The sequence below is a fragment of the Chionomys nivalis genome, chromosome 23 (assembly GCF_950005125.1).
Source record: "Chionomys nivalis chromosome 23, mChiNiv1.1, whole genome shotgun sequence".
In the NCBI taxonomy this organism is placed as follows: domain Eukaryota; kingdom Metazoa; phylum Chordata; class Mammalia; order Rodentia; family Cricetidae; genus Chionomys; species Chionomys nivalis.
The window spans coordinates 33676415-33694645 of NC_080108.1; the positions used below are offsets into that span (position 1 = coordinate 33676415).

At 37.4% G+C, this 18231-nt stretch overlaps 1 long non-coding RNA gene across 2 annotated transcripts in view; it reads right to left on the minus strand.

Annotated features, from left to right (window-relative positions):
* The window catches only part of LOC130865383 (uncharacterized), a 44956-nt gene that overhangs the window by 14382 nt on the left and 12343 nt on the right, over positions 1-18231 (minus strand). For both annotated transcript variants that reach the window (XR_009056121.1, XR_009056120.1), the window contains exons 6-9: positions 8734-8838; positions 6655-6794; positions 5054-5170; positions 3293-3375 (exon numbers count right to left, since the gene is read on the minus strand). This is a non-coding gene — a long non-coding RNA (uncharacterized LOC130865383). The remainder of the gene's footprint in view (positions 1-3292; positions 3376-5053; positions 5171-6654; positions 6795-8733; positions 8839-18231) is intronic.

An 18231-nucleotide genomic window follows, 5' to 3' on the forward strand; every position in this document is an offset into this window, starting at 1 on the left:
GAAAAGTTCAAAACTACTTTGGAGTTTGCCCACAGAAGCTAAAAACAGATTGGAACATGGCTTCCATTCACCCACATGTGTGTTGCCCTGGACTCAGAAGTGAGGAATGTGGGCCAGAACAGTTATTAATCTTCTTCAAAGCTCTAGAACATAAGGGGATATATGACTAACATAATGGGATATATAAATATGTTGAAGATGCAACATAGTTATGGATATTAAATTAGTAATCCCGAGTCTGTGTGTGCACATGGTCCTTAATATGTATGTATGATGACTAAACATTTCTTTATCTTTTTTATTGGTTTTTCAAGACAGGGTTTCTTTGTAGCTTTGGAGCCTTGTCCTGGAACTACCTCTTGTAGACCAGGCTGGCCTTGAACTCACAGAGATCTGCCTGCCTCTACTTCTCAAGTGCTGGGATTAAAGGCATTGCCACCACTGCCTGGCAATGACTAAACTTTTCTATAGGAACATGTCCCATATATTCTTTCCTGTTTTCTCTCTGATTATCACACCACTCCTCAACATAGTCTTTAATAATTCCCAGGGTATATTCCTTGGTTTTTCTGAAACCCACAACTGAAGACTCTTCTTCATATCTTTTACATTAGCAATGCACAGTGTGATGTAATTATGTATATGGTACATAAGAAGAGGGATTGAAAGCTATCCTGAAACCCACATTTGTAAATTTATCTTCATTTATTTGTATTGGCAATGCACAGGGTTAGAAATTATGGTATATGGTATATATTCTAGAAGATATATATGAGGAATAGAGGTATAGGAAACTCTAATAGAAGATATTATAGAAGAGCAATTAATTTTCAATAAAAGAAAAATGGGAGCAAGGAACTCAGGACCGCGAGGGGTACACTCACACACTGAGACAATGGGGATGTTCTATCAGGAACTCACCAAGGCCAGTTGGCCTGGGTCTGAAAAAGAATGGGATAAAACCGGACTTGCTGAACATAATGGACAATGAGGACTACTGAGAACTCAAGAACAATGGCAATGGGTTTTTGATCCTACTGCACGTACTGGCTTTGTGGGAGCCTAGGCAGTTTGGATGCTCACCTTACTAGACCTGGATGGAGGTGGGTGGTCCTTGGACTTCCCACAGGGCAGGGAACCCGGATTACTCTTAGGGATGATGAGGGAGGGGGACTTGATGGGGGAGGGGGAGGGAAATGGGAGGTGGTGGCGGGGAGAAGGCAGAAATCTTTAATAAATAAATAAACAATAAAAAAAGAAAAATGGGAAAGAGACAGAATCAGAACAACTATAGTAAAACCTGTTATTTGTTCAGACAATGAATGCTGGTCAGTTCGGGCTGAAGAGTGAGTTGTAATGAAGAAAAAATCAACATGATTAAGGTTAATTAAGTATTCTAGTAGGTGTTTCCTGAGAAGTAACAGTCAAGGTTATACCCTGTATTAATATCAAAATTTGGTAACATAAGAGTTACTCAGATGGTGTGGTGTTTAAAGGCATAAAGCAATCAATAAGAGTAGCTGAAACTTGGCACTGTGTGACATAGCTGATGTCCCTGTCCCAGAAACTATCTCTGTGTGTGCTAACCATGTTATTCTCAACTTGACACATACTGTAGTCACTGTAGAGTTTGGAACTTCAATTTTAAAAATGCCTCTATAAGATCTGCCTGAAGATAAGCATTGTAGGCATTTTTTTTAAATTAATGATTTATAGGGAGAGCCCACTCCATTGTTGGTGGTGTCATCTATCGACTGGTGGCCTTAATTTCCGTAAAAGTGCAGGCTAGGGAAAACCATGAGAGCTAGTCAGTAAACACTATAGACTATTCATCAGTCACTACCTACATGATTTTGCCTTCTTTTTTGGTTTCTGCCATGATATCGTCCAATGATGAACTGTTATGTACATATAAAATAAAGCCTTTCTTTCTCAATTTGTTTTTGGTGATGGAATTTCATTACAGTGGTAGCAGCTCTAAGAAAAAGTATAAGAAAATATATTCTAATACATGTGGGCAAAGTATAGAGGCCAACTGAGCAGAATCAAAGGATTACAATTACTCTACTTCTAACCTTCTGCTAAGATGCAGAGTTAGTTCTAAGGAATGGAACCATGACATATTTCTGACATTTTGTTAGGAGAGAATGAACTAACTGGAAATAAATGTGCAGAATAATCACAAGTCATGACATATTTAATTATATTGAACATATTTTCAATATATGAAATAATTGTTAGTACTTCAATTTTATCTAATGATGAAAAAAATAATTCCTCAACAACATAACTTAAAGATCTCTTCCTATAACAGGTTTTTCATATTTATATACAGACCTATATACATAAATGGGACTTGTAAAATCATTTATGTGATTATCTGAGATGGTAAAATGGAGAACATATAGTAAATCAACATGTGTGTCTTCACTTCCATTTAAATCAGAGTATGTGAGAGATTCCTTCCCTCATTTTCATGGTTTCCCCACAATACTATTTGCCACACTAGTTTCCCATAGAAACTGAGTGGTAATGGTGCATGGATTTAATCCCAACCCTAGAGAGGAATATAATACAGGAGAAAACAGCCCTCAGACACAGTCTCATTCTGAGATGAGAGGGAAGTAGAATTTTTTCAAAAATGTATATGCATGATAAAAAGGATGTAATCCCACTCTGCTTACCTCCTCTTCTACACCTATATTCCTAATTATCAGCTATATGAGTATCAACATCTAATTATAACTTAAACGTTCCCTGGTGTGTTATCAATCTGCCATTCTATTCATTTAAGGCATGTGAGTTTCCTTCTCTGAGATCTGTAAGTGATGAAATATGTTCATTGTTGTTTGTGTTTTGTTTAGTTGTTCCTAATGTGTGTCACTTGACAATTATTCTGAACCTGAAATCTTACTCTCTTAAACTATTCCATAAGAAAGGAAACCCAAAGAAAATAAAGTTTACATAGGACCATGGTGCTCAATCTTTCCATTTCAACACTTTTGGGGGCAAAACACTCATCCACAAGGGTCACCTAAGACTACAGGGAAAAACAGATATTGACATTACAATCACTATAGTATTAGTATGCAGTGGCAACACAAAGTTTTATGACTGGGGGCCACCGCAACATAAGGAACTGTATTAAAGTGTTGCTGCATTAGAAAGGTGGAGAACAACTTAATAGGATTACATAGCCACAGGATGATTTGTAAGAAATATAATTGAAAATGATTCACGATTTCAAGGAGCAACACAAAGTAATTTAACTTCATTAAATAACATGACTTACCTCACTGAAGTGACAGGTGAACACAGGTGGTGATTGATAGATGTAAGATGAAAAATGAAGATTATAAGTCTAAACAAACAGCCCTGAAAAGAAAGATACAAGCAAAATTATGTGGACAGAATAGCTTATGTGTAGTATAGATATAAATATATATAGATACATGTGTGTTTACATAAATGTCTGAAATATCAACTAGTGAGAAATAGATCTGGAATATAAAAGAGTGTGAATTTATAATTGGAAGTGTGTGCCTTCATTTCTTAAAAATAACTTATTCAATTGAAAAAATACTGGGGCTGGGCGGTGGTGGTGCACGCCTTTAATCCCAGCACTCGGGAGGCAGAGGCAGGCAGATCTCTGGGAGTTCGAGGCCAGCCTGGTCTACAAGAGCTAGTTCCAGGACAGGCACCAAAGCTACAGAGAAACCCTGTCTCCCTGTCTCCAAAAACCAAAAAAAAAAAAAAAAAAAAAAAAAAAAAAGGATAAAATACTGGGTGTTTGTAAAAATCCATTCTCCATAACATAATCTAAAATTGCCCCATGCCTATAATCACTATCTATACTAACTTTGACAACTCTCTTCTTTGTGTATATGCACATGCATACATGTATTGTGCTATATGAGTCTGTGCCCGTGTGTGTATAAACATACAGTTTTGGTGTGAGATGTGAACCCATGTGTGCATGTAGGTAACATAGAGAAGACAAACTCTACTACTGTTTCTCGGGTGCCTTCATTTATTAAAAATATTTTGCTCAATATAAAAACATAAATATTATATATTTATAAAAAAATCACCTTCCATAGCCTAAGTGAATAATATTCCCCTATTCCTAGTGACACTATTCTGTACTAATTTTGACAACTCTGTCTTCCTATTTGGTGGGTCTGTGTGTGGTGAGGCGTTCATGTACTTTTGCCCAAACATGTGTGTGTATGTGTACATGTTTGTGTGTATATGTAGTAAGTTATTTCATTTCTTATTATTTTTGAGATTATAATTTAATTCCAACATTTCTCCCTTCTCTTTGCTATTTCAAACCCCCCATACATCACTGTACATTCTCCTTCATATTTGTGACCTCATCCTTTAATAATTGTTGCTGGATGCATATACTACACAAATACATATTTATTTTTAAATATAACATGATAACTCTATTAACAATATTCCACATATGTTTTCAAACCAGGCCTTTTGGTACAAGATAACAAAATTGTGTGCTCTTCCCTAAGATTGACATATCCCTTTCCCAGATTCTCTCAGCAGCATGCAGTGCTTTGTATAGATTTGAATCCTTCTGGACTTCCTTTTGTCCATTTGGCATGTTCATCTGTGTTATCATCATTCAGATGATTGTCTATTCTATGTAAACCTCCAGTCACCTTCTACCACATCTCTGAAATTTCATGAGTTTACATAAAAACTAATACCTAGAACCTTAAAAGTTTCAGTTCTTTCCCAAAAGTTAGAAAGTAAAAGTAAAAGATACAAGTAGATGACACTTCTCTGAACATTTGCTGACCATTATCCTCAGGAAATTTAGTGGAGAAAATGAATAGTAGGTGGTTCTACAGCAAGAAAAATTAACTACTTCTAGGTGGAAATAACATAGTGTGATTTCTACAGAAATAATAAGATATGCATAAAAATATATTCAGGAAATATTACTAAACACTAAAATAAAAAAATTAGTTTTTTATAAACAAACAATGAATAATGAAAAATAAAAGGCAGAAAGCCTCTCAAATTACAATACCATCAGCTAGGCGTGTGATCTGTGTCTTTATCAAAAGCTTCTCTGGAAAAGGCAGAGAAGGACCACCTTAGTGCCTGAGTCTGAGATCATCTTCAGCAGGATGATGAGTTCATGTTTCTACATTATGGAAGGAAAGGAGAAAATGTTCAGAACAACTAGTAAATAATTTTAAATATGTATACTTAAGCAGAAAATAATTTTCATATGATTAGTAATGTTAAAAGAATGTTTAAAAAGCACCAAACTACTAGAGAAGATGCATTATTATTACAAATGAAATATTCATAAGTAATGTGGAGACTGGGTACAGTGCAATTCCAGGTGTCAATATGTGTCATCCATTTATCTTAATGAATAACTAAACCTAAAAATTCTACAAAACCAGACAAATACATAATACAAAAGTATTTGACATAAGTTGAAGGCTCTAATATGTCACTTACTAATTATCATTTAACTCATCTTAAAAATGCCAAAAGTCATACTAGGCAAAATGTTTCTCAAAAGTTCTAGGACAAGTGTGTATGTGTATGTGAACAAGAATGAAAAGAAGCCATGGACTTCCTGACACCACAGAAGGGTCAGAGTGAGATTGCTGAGCCTGCTTCCTGACCCTCTAATGTTATGATTCAGTCTGAGGAAGGAAGGAAGATCATATGATGGCTTGTGAGTCACAGCTTCTTGGTGAACCTGTTCTACAAACTTCCAGACCACAACGAATCCTGTTTACTTAGGAGCCTGCCCAAGAATGCTGACTGAGTGTTTGACCCTTTAGCCACACTATGTCTTGGGACACAGAACTCACCTTACCAGTATGAGGTTCAATCTCCTCTTTCTCTATTGCATTTTCCACCTTTTCAGGTATAGGTGTAGCAGCATATGTGAGGTGTCTGGTGGAATCTGGGTCACTGATTCCCTTAAAAATTTTATTTAGTGGCATAAGGTCTCCATGGAGAATTTAAATAAGCTCTTAGCCACTGAATATTTCCCATCAATTTCTGAAAATCATTCAGAGTATATAAACTATCCTTCCTCATTGCCAATACCTGAGGCTTAATATTTTTAGGATATAGCATATGACATAAATACTGGAATGGTGGTTGTTTTTGTATTTTCTTTGGGTCAATAACTAACTCTACTTGTGTAAGACTCTACTGAAATTGTCCATATCTCTCAAGCAAAACTCCTTCATTTTAAGGGCAAGCAAGACATTATCCATATAAAGAATAGTATAAACTTGTGGGAATTGATCTCTGACATTTCATATAGCCTGAGCCACTGGTTCAGGTATAACATAATTGCTGGCATAATGTGACAATGTTTGCCATTCCCTGAAGCAAGATGCTTCAATGATATCTTCTCATTGGTTCTTTGAAATTGATTGATGGAATACTAAATGCAAATCTTTGTAACACAAGGGCCTGCTTGTTGGGGTTTCTGTTCTCCTACCTGGTCCCACAGTGTTTGGCCCCAAAGAAAATCACACAGAGAATCTAAGTAAGTTATAAAACTGATTGGCCCATTAGCTTAGGCTTCTTATTAGCTCTCATAGCTTATATTAACCCATTATTCTTATCTATGATAGCCACATGACCTGGTACCTTTTTTCAGCAGGACAGATCACATCCTGCTTCTTCAGTGATCTGGGCAGGACTGGGGAGGAATGGGCTTCCTTAAAAATGGCACCCAACATGTGAACAACTGCATCCACATAAAGTCTGAGATAGCTTGGGAAGTAATTCTGGAATAAAATAAGAGCATTACACATGGTTTCTTGGTAGCAGGAATTTCCCAGGTCTGCTCTGTTGCTAAAGAATAAAATAATAAAATAATTGGTAATATGGAGGCAGAAATGTGTGAAAAATATTAAAATAAACAAAACTACGTATTTTGTAAGATGAATTATATACTAAAACAGGCCTGGTGACAGTAATACAGGACTTGCTGGAACAATAATTGCCAATGAGTTAAGGTGTTGGGAGAAGACCCAGACTCAGAAAAGACAGTGTGAATACAAGTTCCATGTGTACATCACCATCTATCTCTTAAAACACTTCACTCTGCCAGTGCACTTTCCCAGTATGATGTCTCTTATGAATCATAAATAATAATAATAAAGTGATACTAAATAAAGCAGCAACTACCATATAATAATAGACAAAAACAAAGTAAAAATCCAAAATCCAAAAGAGGTCTTGACATACCTAAAGAAAAAGATAGGTCAATCAAGAGAATCAAGTATTTTTAAGCATCTTATTGGATCAGAAAATATAAAATATTCCACATCTCTAGATTTGAAAGATAAATATGAGAGGTACAAACAGAATATTATGACTTGTCATTTCTGCAAAGTGGTTCTATGAAGATTCAAAAGGTAAATACACAAAACAAGTATAAACACTAAGAATGGTCAAAATGTCAAGGAATCAAATTTTACATTCTCTCAAAATTATCTAATACGTACTTCCTTGGAAGCAACCAAGGTCACCACTAACAAAAGATTACTTCAAAGAAGTGGAAGTTAAGTCCCTATTGATGAAACAATATATTTTGTTATGGAACTATAAAAATATGAACAGGAACTACATAAAACCCTGGGCCTGAGGATTAGCTATCAGAGACCAGAAAGTGTTAGGAAAGCTGTCAAGAAAGAAAATAATTTAGTTATGAAAGTTTTGAATGACAATGACCAGCAAGGCTAGATTTGACTAAAGGTGCAATACTGGCTCATGTATCTTATCAATAACGAATATCTACCTGATTGAGCTCAAGTCTTCCTTAAAAAGAGGTAAAGCACATTGAATATTGCAAATAACAAACATTACTGGGTTGTTGAGTACATGTAACTTAGAGGCCATTATCACAACTTCCATAAAACGTTATAATATGTAACATCATTAGCATTTTGGTTGTTATGTCTACAAAAATTTAGAGCTAGAAATCAACAGATTATATTTATACACTAGTGTGTATGTGTGTGTAAATAGATTTGTGTGTGTAACAAATAATAAAAATAATGAATTAGGAGGTAATAAATTTGAGAGTGGGGTGAGGACTACACAGTAAAAGTTTGAGAGAAAATGATATGGAAATTATGCAAATAAACAAGTTTTTTATGAAATTATTGTATTTTAAATACAAAAGGGAAGTATAAAACAGAGTGAGTTAAGAGGCTAAAGTGAAGAAGTACAATAGGACAGGAGAACTGGGATGAAAATGACTAAAACTCATATAAATGTATGAAAACTTTCTATTTATTAAGAAAGATAAATCCAAGAAAAAGAAAATATTCAAAGGTCGTGCATTGAACTTGAATTTTACAAATATAAGTGGTGGTAATTTCTACAATCCTCAAAGGTTCAGCACATCCTCAAGTGTTAGAAAGAAAAAGTTACAAGTGAATGCCACTTCACAGAATATTTACTGAACATTGTCTTTGGGAAAATTACTGGAAAAATGAACAGCAGTTGTTTCTATCACAAGAAACATAAACTATGCCTAATTTAAATGAATAGGATATAATATCTACAGAAATAGTAAGACATATTCAAAGTATTTGGATTCATAAATATATCCAGCAAACCTACTACTACACGAAAACATAAAAATTTAATGGAATGTTACATGCAAGAAATTAGTAATTGGATAGGAAAGAAAAAAACCAAGACTATCAGTATTACCAGCTAGGTGTGGTGAGTGTGTCTTCAATGAAATTCTCAGAAGTTAGGGAGAAGCACTTCATCCATGCCTGAGTCTGAAATTTTCATGAGCAATCTTGTGAGACCCTACATCAGAATCATAACATAAACAGGAAAATGTTTAGGAGTAAATATTGTAAAATTGTAAAACATGTATGCTTAAACAGAAAGTCATTTTCATAGCTGGGTGATGATGGCACATGCCTCTAATCCCAGCACACAGGAGGCAGAGACAGATGGATTTCTGTTAGTTTGAGGCCACCCTGGTATACAAAACCTAGTTCTAAAACTCCAAAGATACAGAAAAAGCCTGCCTCAAAAAAACTAAAAAAAAAAGAAAAAAGAAAAAGAAAATCATTTTTATATGATCAGTAAGATCTACATAAGGTTTAGAAAGGTCTAAATTCCTAGACAAGTAGTTTCAATAGTTTTATGACTGCAATATTCACAGGCAATATAGAGATTACATACAGTAGGCATACAGACCTCCATATGTCCCATTCTTTCTTGTAATGATCAACATTTTTCTAAAATTTGTATAAAACCACAAGAAATCAAGTACTGATGAAACTGTCCTAAAAATAAGAACGAGAGCCGGGCGGTGGTGGCGCACGCCTTTAATCCCAGCACTCGGGAGGCAGAGGCAGGTGAATCTCTGTGATTTCGAGACCAGCCTGGTCTATAAGAGCTAGTTCCAGGACAGGCTCCAAAACCACAGAGAAACCCTGTCTCGAAAAACCAAAAAAAAAAAAAAAAAAAAAAAAAAAAATAAGAACGAGATCATGCCACTCACACTTCCTGCTTTCAGACATGATGAAACACATACACTCTTTTAAACGCAATATATCTGAGTTAAATTAAGGGCTCAAAATGTCGTTTACTACCAATAATTTTACTCATCTTATAAATTGCCAAAAGATATACTAGGTAAAAGAAATTCTAAAATGTTCTGTCATAATTGGATAACACAGTAAAATTTGAGTTTTCACTTACATAACACATATAGTTGATTTTTGTATTTATTTATTTAGGAATATGTGTGTGTGTGTTTGTGTGTACAAATAATCAATGAAAAAAGGTTATAAATCTAAATGTGAACAATGAGCATTATATGGGAGTATTTTGAAAGAAGATAGGAAAGGGGAAATAATGAAATTATATTATAGTTTCAATTTTAATACACTTAAACAAAGAAGCAGATCGTATGACATAAAAGTCTAATTTTAAAAATACACAAATATCATATGTCTTAAAATTATTCTCTAAGGCATTTGTAAAAGCAATACTTTTCTAGGTGTGCAGCCATAGATTTTATTGAAAGACAGATAAACGTCCTCCATGCCCTCTCTCTTTGATAGGTCGAACTTGATGTGCTCCTCTAGTTGTGTTCCCTAGCAAGGGATGCTGGACAAATAAATACTTCATGAGGAATGAATAAGAAGAGGCCTGGTATCAAACAATTAACTGAAGAATATACTTATGAAAATTTGAGGTTCACTGGTGCCCTCTAGAGTTTCACAAGAAATTTAGACAAGTAAGTATCAATAGCAATACTCAAAAGACAAATCTTTCAGAAGACTTGAACAAAAAGAAATTTCATTTTAACAAGGGAGGCATACACAAAAATGGTTATGAATACTTAATGGTCAACACTGAAAATAAAAATAACAGTAGACACACAAACATGGTATCTTTTGTTATTAAGAAATATGTATCTACATCGATACAGTTATGTACATGAACCATCAAAGAATATTTTAAAAGGATATGAATTTGAATGAGAGGAAGAAGGAATGTGTGGGAGAATTTATAGGAAGGATGCATCAGGTTAAATTATATAATAATTGAAGTTACCTGGAGTGAATAAGAAGAAAACTCAGGACATGCAACAAACCCATTTAAGAGTTTATTAGAGGGAGCATGTACAAGCATGAGGAAGTCAGTGTGCAGAAAGAGAGAGAACAATGGCATGTCCTGTCCTGTTTAAAAGCTGTGTAGCACATATGCATAGGGGGTTGGTGTGGCTACATGCTATGCAGATGGTGGGGATCACACATGCACATATGGGCTTAGCTGAGTCATACATGAGTGATGTAATCCACGCATGCATGCAATGGCTCAGCTGAGTAATATGTGCATCATACAGGGCCCTTTAATCTCCCCAGACACACTCTTGTCTGGGGGCTTGCCTGCACCTGATGACCCCTAGAACCCTGAAGTATCAGCCTATGTGGCTGAAATCATTACATTTCACCCTTTTGTTTATTATAAAATTTGGGAAGTTTGTAGTCTTTAAGGGGGGGGGGGATGGATCATCATTTCTCATGACTGCTTCCTGTTGATATTTTGGGCATCAGAAAGTTGAGATGCTTGAACACATTCTGGGGAGGCTGATTACTTTTCTGTTTTTTCTGGGATCTGTGGAACTGGCTGGCTGGCTGGCTGGCAGCTTGGACCTCAAAAGATGTTTGAAAAGCAGAAAATTATGTCTGGAAAATATTTTAGATCCGGGTGATTAATGGAGGAGAGTCACAAGATGGAAGATAAAGGGGTTTGGGGGGGGAGGTAATAGAGGGAATTTCCCAGGCATTCCCAAGACCAGGAATGATAAGGGAAGAATGAAGTGATACTTATTCTCGGTGAATCTGGTCCATTTAAGTAAGTCCAGTTGGCTCCCTGGAGGTTATGAAAAAATGGTTGAAGAAGAATAAATTTTAGACACGTTAAAAGCTTATGGAAGACAGTGAGGAGACGGGAGGAAAAGAAGGGGGAATTATTGGAAAGGGGAATTATTGGACCCCTCAATGTTTTACCTGAAGCAAATCTTAAGGCTCTTGTTCTCCTTTATTATCATGGTATTACCTTAACATCCAGGAGACACTGTTGCAGTCAGTGATAAACCTGTTATGTTAAAGTCTTATTTGTGAGTTTTTGGAGTTTGGGGCTGGGAATGTCCCACAACTCGTTATTGTTTCTAACCACCTGGACTTTTGACAGTCCTTGTACCTCTGGCTCTTTGTTTAGTGATGGTCCCTGAAATAACAGCTAAATAGTTAACTGGAAATTTAAGCATGACATTGTATATATAAGAAAGTTGGTAAAGCAGATAGGAGAAAGAGAGAGAGTATATGAGTTTTTGCACAAGAGAGTTGAGTACAGTGATGAAACTTTTATTTTTCTGGAAATGGAGGAAGAGTGGCTAAACTTGGTGTTTTCTGGAACTTGATGGAGCAGGGCCCTCTTTGAGTTACTCTGTATGTATACAAGGGAGTATCTTGAGCTGGAAGAGTAAAAGGTATAAGGTGGGACAGGTGGATCCAATGAGGAAATTCCTTGATCTTGGCAGCTGTGGGAGTTATAAGAATTACTTTAAAGGGGTCCTACTATTTAGGGGAAAAGCGTGGGGGGTGTTGGTCTGGGGGAGAGAATATTACCCAATCCCCTATTTTAATTGGTGGTGGGCATGAATTAGCACATGGTAATGAGTAGTCAGTAAAATCCCATAATAAGGAGTGAAGATGGGATAACAGTGGAATAAGATGATCAGGAAGGAGAGAGGTTTTAGATGAGAGGCTGGGGGTTAACACTGGCTGCCCATACATGAATTCAAAGGGCAAGATGAAAAGGGGGCTTTGAGGGGGAGCTGTAAGCCTAAGAAGGGCCAGAGGCAAAAGGTTTACCCAGTTGAGGTGAAGCTCCTGTGACATCTTCACAAGAATTCTTTTGAGGAATGGTTATTTCATTCTACCTTCCCTGAAGACTGAGGGTGTTATGGGATATGAAAATACCAGGGAATGTTAAGAGCCTTAGAAAACTTTGAGAAATCTGAGAAGTAAACTAGCTCTGGGTCATTATTCAACTGAAAAGAGGTTGGTATTCCAAACTGGGAAATAATTTCTTGGATAAGAACATCAGAAACTGTATGGGCCCTCTTGTTAGTGCTGAAAAATTCTTCAATAAACCCAGACATGGTACCTACCAAAACCAGGAGATATTTATCTCTTCTGACTGTGGGCATATGAGTAAAATCAAGCTGCCAGTCAGTTCCTGGAAGGGAGCCGCTGGCCTAATGGGTGGGAAAAGGGAAGCTATGATATTTGATCTTGGGATCTGACTTTTGACAGATTTTACAAGAGGCAGTGATAGTTTTAAGAACTCTAAGTCCTCAGGGGTGAGTTGGAGGTAAGCCTTGACAAACTGAAGCAGTGCTTATCTATTAGGATGAAAGAGCTGATGTAGGTAGGACAGAATTTGCTGGGTGTCAGGGGGTGTCTGACAGAAAGTGAACTGTACTATATGAACGGTTATGGATTCTTCTTTTGTTGTAAGAAGTTCATGCTCCTTCCAGATAGCTGTGTGGTACAGGAGGATATGAAAGGTATATGTAAAGTCTGTGTAAACATTTAAAGATTGTCCCTTTGCTAACTGGAAGGCATGGGTAAGGGCAATTAACTCAGCCTACTACCCCAGTATTTGACACTATGGCATATCCTGTTTTGTTTTGTTTTTTTTTTTCACATAAATAGGAGCTGCCAACTGTGTACCAGGTATAAGTGGCCTGGGACTGTTTGACCTCCTGTATATGTGGGGGTGGGCAGTAGATCCTCTAAGGTTTCATGAAGGAATGAAATGTTAGATTGAGGTAAAAGATTTGAGGTACTAAGGGGTGGGCCGCATTGGAAAGTGATTTTGGCATCTTCTACTAGTGCCACTTGGAGGCAAAGAACTCAGGAAGAAGGTAAGGTTTGTAAGCCTTTGTAAGTTAAGAGATTGGACATATTGTGGTGGGAGAAGACAGTGGTGGTTGACCCAAAGGTTAGTTTCTTTGACTCATGAATCAAAAGCTCAACAGCTGCTAAAGCATGTATACAGGGTGCCCAGCCCTGAGTAGTGAAGTCCACCTTCTTTTACAGGTATGCTACAGATGCAAAGGAAGGTCCCAGCTGATGTCCTACTCCATGGGCATACCCTTCCTTTTCTGTTACATAGAAGGAGAAAGGATGAGTTAAATCTGGGAGATAAAGAGCTAGGGCCAAGATAAGGGCTTGCTGGAGTCTCTGGAAGGATATAGTAACAGGATGGAGAAGGGGCTCATGCAGAAAACTGAGAGCTGCCTCATATGTGGGTTGGCAAGGAGAGAAAAAAGGGGATCCAGAAAAGCAGGAAGCCAGCTATTCCTAGGAACAATAAAACCTCTTCTTTTGTGAAAGGAATTGTAAGGAACTGAATTAGCTTTTTTCTGTCTAGGTTAATAGCTTTTTGGGTTGGGGTAATAGTTAATCCCAAATAAATGACCTGAAAGGTGAATAGTTGGGCCTTAGAATGTAAGATACTGTAGTCCATTTTGAACAGGAAATTTAAAAGTGCAGAGGTATCAGCTTCCTGATCTCTAATGATGAACTACAGAGTAAAATATCATCTACATACTGAATGAGTTTTGACTTAGGGAGAGACAGTGAGAGTAGATCAGAAGCTAAAGCCTGACCAAATAAATGTGGTCTGTCCCAGAATCCCTGGGGGAGTATGGTCCAGGTGAACTGTGTGGAGAGGTGAGTGTCAGTGTCAGTCTAGGTGAAAGCAAAGATATTTTGAGGTTGAGAGTTGAGACAAATAGAGAAAAAAACATCCTTGAGATCTAGAACTGAGAAGTGGAAGGTTTCTGGAAAAAATAGTTAAAAGAAGAGTGTAAGGCTTAGGCACTACTGGATAAAGAGGGACCACTGCAGAGTTAATGACCCAAAGTCTTTAACCAGGCAATAGGTTCTGTCAGAATGTTTTTAGAGTGTTAAAAAGAGAAGAGGTGGTACAAAGTAGTTTTTTTATTAAAAGGTCAGTGATAAGAGGCTTAAGTCCCCAAAGGTTCTGGAGAGAGAAGGAGTACTGAGCTTGGGTAATGTACTTGGAAGGATATTGTAATTACATAACAATGGGTGAATGGTGTTTAGCAACAGAGGGGTTTGGGGTGTTCCTGACTTAGGGGTTCACCTGAGAGGCTGGTAAAGGAAAAGATACACTGAAGCTGTGATGTTGGGAGACTAGAAAGGGTAGGAGGGGAGCTGTTGGTGAGTCTGGGATAAGGTGAACGGGAGAAGCAAGCAAAATGGAAGCTCCTACTTTTGCTAAAAATCTCTTCCCATAAGAGGTACCAGATAGTTTGGCATGATTAAAATGAATGAATGAAATAAATACCCCCCAAAACACAGTTAAGTGATGGGGTCTGCTGAGATAGATAAGACTGTCCCCCAACTCCAACAAAAGGGAAACTAGAAGGAGAGGTAGACCTCCAGAATTCCCTCAGTACCGAGTATGTAGATCTGGTGTCCAAGAGAAAGGTAATGGGCCATCCTGATACCATGATGTTTACCCATGGCTCTTGGTTACAATGAAAGTTGTGGTTGGATCAAAGGAGTGCAGGCAGCCTCACTCATCCACGGCCAGACCTAGAAGGTCAACTTAGGAATTTTCTGGGTTTGATGTCTCCATTCCACTATGTGCATGAGGACAATCGACTGTCTAATATCCTTCCCTATGGCATCTTGGACAAGGTCTTGAGGGACCAAGATGAGGATTAGGGCATGCTCAGGCCCAGTGACCAGTTCTACCACATTTGAACACAGGCCTGGTGGTTCTCAAACCTGGGGGCAAGGGAGCAGCATGGACAGCACAGATCAAGCAGTCTGTCACTTTGGCTGGTATGAGGGCCATGACTATTACATGACAGTGATTGTGGGCTTTGTCAGTTCTCACATGGTACACCTTAAGAGCCAACTCTAAGACTTCTGTCTGTGGGGACAAAGGGCCTTTCTCCAAGCATCTAAGTTTATCCTTAATGTCAAGGTAGCAATAAGAAAAAAAAAATGAGTATTGTATCTGCCTTTCATATTTCTGGATCTAAGTTAGTATATTGTAACAGGGCTTTAATGAGGCATTCAAAAAATGCAGAATGACTTTCCTTCATATCTTGAATGACCTCTGAGATCTTATTATAATTTACATGATCGAGGGCAGCTTTGCAGAGACCTTCCAGGAGGCAAGTCAAAAACCAGGCCCTAGCCAAAATCCCACCTAAAGTGCTATAGTCCCAGTGAGGTTCCTGCTATCACCTCTGTTGCTGGGTATTATGTTGCATGTGTTTGGTAAATCTCATCTGTATGTAGTCTGGCCTGCTCCCGAACTCACCTGCACTCTTCAGGAAGTAGGCTATTAGATAGGATCATATAGATATCATGAAAAGTGAGATTATAAGACTGGGTAATATATTGGAATTGTTTTATGAAAGTGGTCAATAGGCCCGAGTCACAGCACCAATGAAATTACCTGGCACAAGTGAGAAGAAAACATGGAACATGGAACAAACTCACTTAGGAGATTATTAGAGGAGGCCTTGAAAATCAGTGTGCACAGAGAGAGAGAGGAAAATGGAACATCCAGCTTTTAAAAGCTGCCTAGCACATGTACACAGGGGGTTGACATAGCTACGCCATACACAGATGACAGGGCTCATGCATGCGTACAAGGGCTTAGCTGAGTCAAATGTGGGTGATGAAATCCATGCATGTATACAAGGGCTTAGCTGAGTTAAATGTAGTGATGAAATCTATGTTTGCATACAAGGGCTTAGTTGAGTCATATGTGGATGATGAATCCATGCATGCACGCAAGGGCTTAGCTGAATCATATGTGGATCACACGGGGCCCTTTAACATCCCCGGGGTGGGGGCAGTAGGCACTTCTGCCTAAGGGTTTGTCTGAACATACATGACCCCTAGAACCTGGAAATATCAGCCTTATGTGGCTGAAATCATTACATTAATACTATAATTTCAAAAGTTAAACAATTTTCAAAAATATACAAATAATTACACCTTGATATACTTTCCTGCTATTTATCTTTCCCTAGTGAGAGAGGAAGAAATTTCCATTCATCCAGGAAATGGCATCCATAAAATTAAAAGAAAATTGTTTTTAAATTATACTTTGTAAATAACTGTTATTACAAGGGTTACAGATGGAATTCAAGTGCACACATCAAGAAAATGTTCAACCCAGTGTGGAGGCCTGAAGTGGCCATAAGTCAGAGAGTTTGGGAATTGTTTTTAGTTTATTCAAGATTATTGTGATTCTAATTCAAGCAAAGGTCCCATCTGTATGTGAATCAAAGTTCTGCTCTCTCAACACTGTCATCAACAGGTGTGGCTTGTTGCCAGATCTCGTGCTCTTGAAATAGAGAAGTAGTTGGTTTCTACCTAAATCAAAAGTCCAAGAATCCAACTAAGTTCAGTTCCCTTTATAAAAATAACTTTTGGTTCCACCCAAGGAGTGGTTTGTCTACAGAGTTCTAGGGCATGAGTCAAAGGCATGAGTGATGAATGTACCTCATGACTTTCAATTTGTACATTAATGTAGTACTTTTGCTCTTCTACCTTTTGAAATCAGGGGTATATTAAGCTGTTTGAAAATAAAACATGGGCAAATTTTCAGTGCTCATGAGAAATTCCCTCCTGATACTATCCTATATGTTTCTGCATTTTATTATTTTCATTCATGGCTTTTGATTCTTTACTATATTTCCAAAATCCCATGCCCTCCACTCTGGAAGAAATGTATTTTGTTGAAGCTGGCCTCTGGCAACTGAGCAATGGCAATGACTGGGGGCACCTGTAGCACAAGATTTTCTCTGCCATGACAGCCAGAATTTCCACTGATCAGACCCAAATACCACAATAATCATTTCTATGTTTATAAATAGTTAATTTTAAGAAGTCTTTTTAAACATTTAAGTTCATGAGATTATTTGGTGATGTAAGTGAATGAAACACCACTAGTCCAGGAAACATCCTCTCCAATGCAAATGCTTTAATTAATAGAAAATGGATTCAAAACAGAGAGAACGCACTAAGTTCCATTATATAATCAAAGACCATGGTGGCAGAATGAATACATCCAAGGTCCATTTATTCACTTATTATTTAGGTCATCTCAAGTTGAAAAACACAGCCTGATTTTTGGTATAATTTGATGTCAAATAAAGTGAGGATTCCAGTAAACTGGTCACAGTTATGGACAAACTACTGCTACTATTTTCTAATGATAATATTTTTGTCACAAATATATGATCCCATCAAATACTCATTTTTTGAAAAAAACCCTGTGTGTAAGGACTTATATCAGCTCTGGTGTCCTGTGATTGACAAAAACATAGAACAAAAACAGAACAGATTTGACATATTCAATGGAGTGAGAGGGAGAACTCAAACCAAGGTATAGAATTCAAAAGGCTGTTGTAGCTTGGGAGTTTTCCATCAAAACGGCTATATGGTTTCTCTTTGATATCCCTATCTGTTGCAGCAGAAGCAGGAAAATTGAAAGGGAAGAGTCAGGATAAAATGTCATTTAACCTGGGCTCTAACTCCATTTGACAACAGACAAAACCAGCTGGTGGCACTTGGAAGATGAATATATCAGGCTGTTTGAACCTAG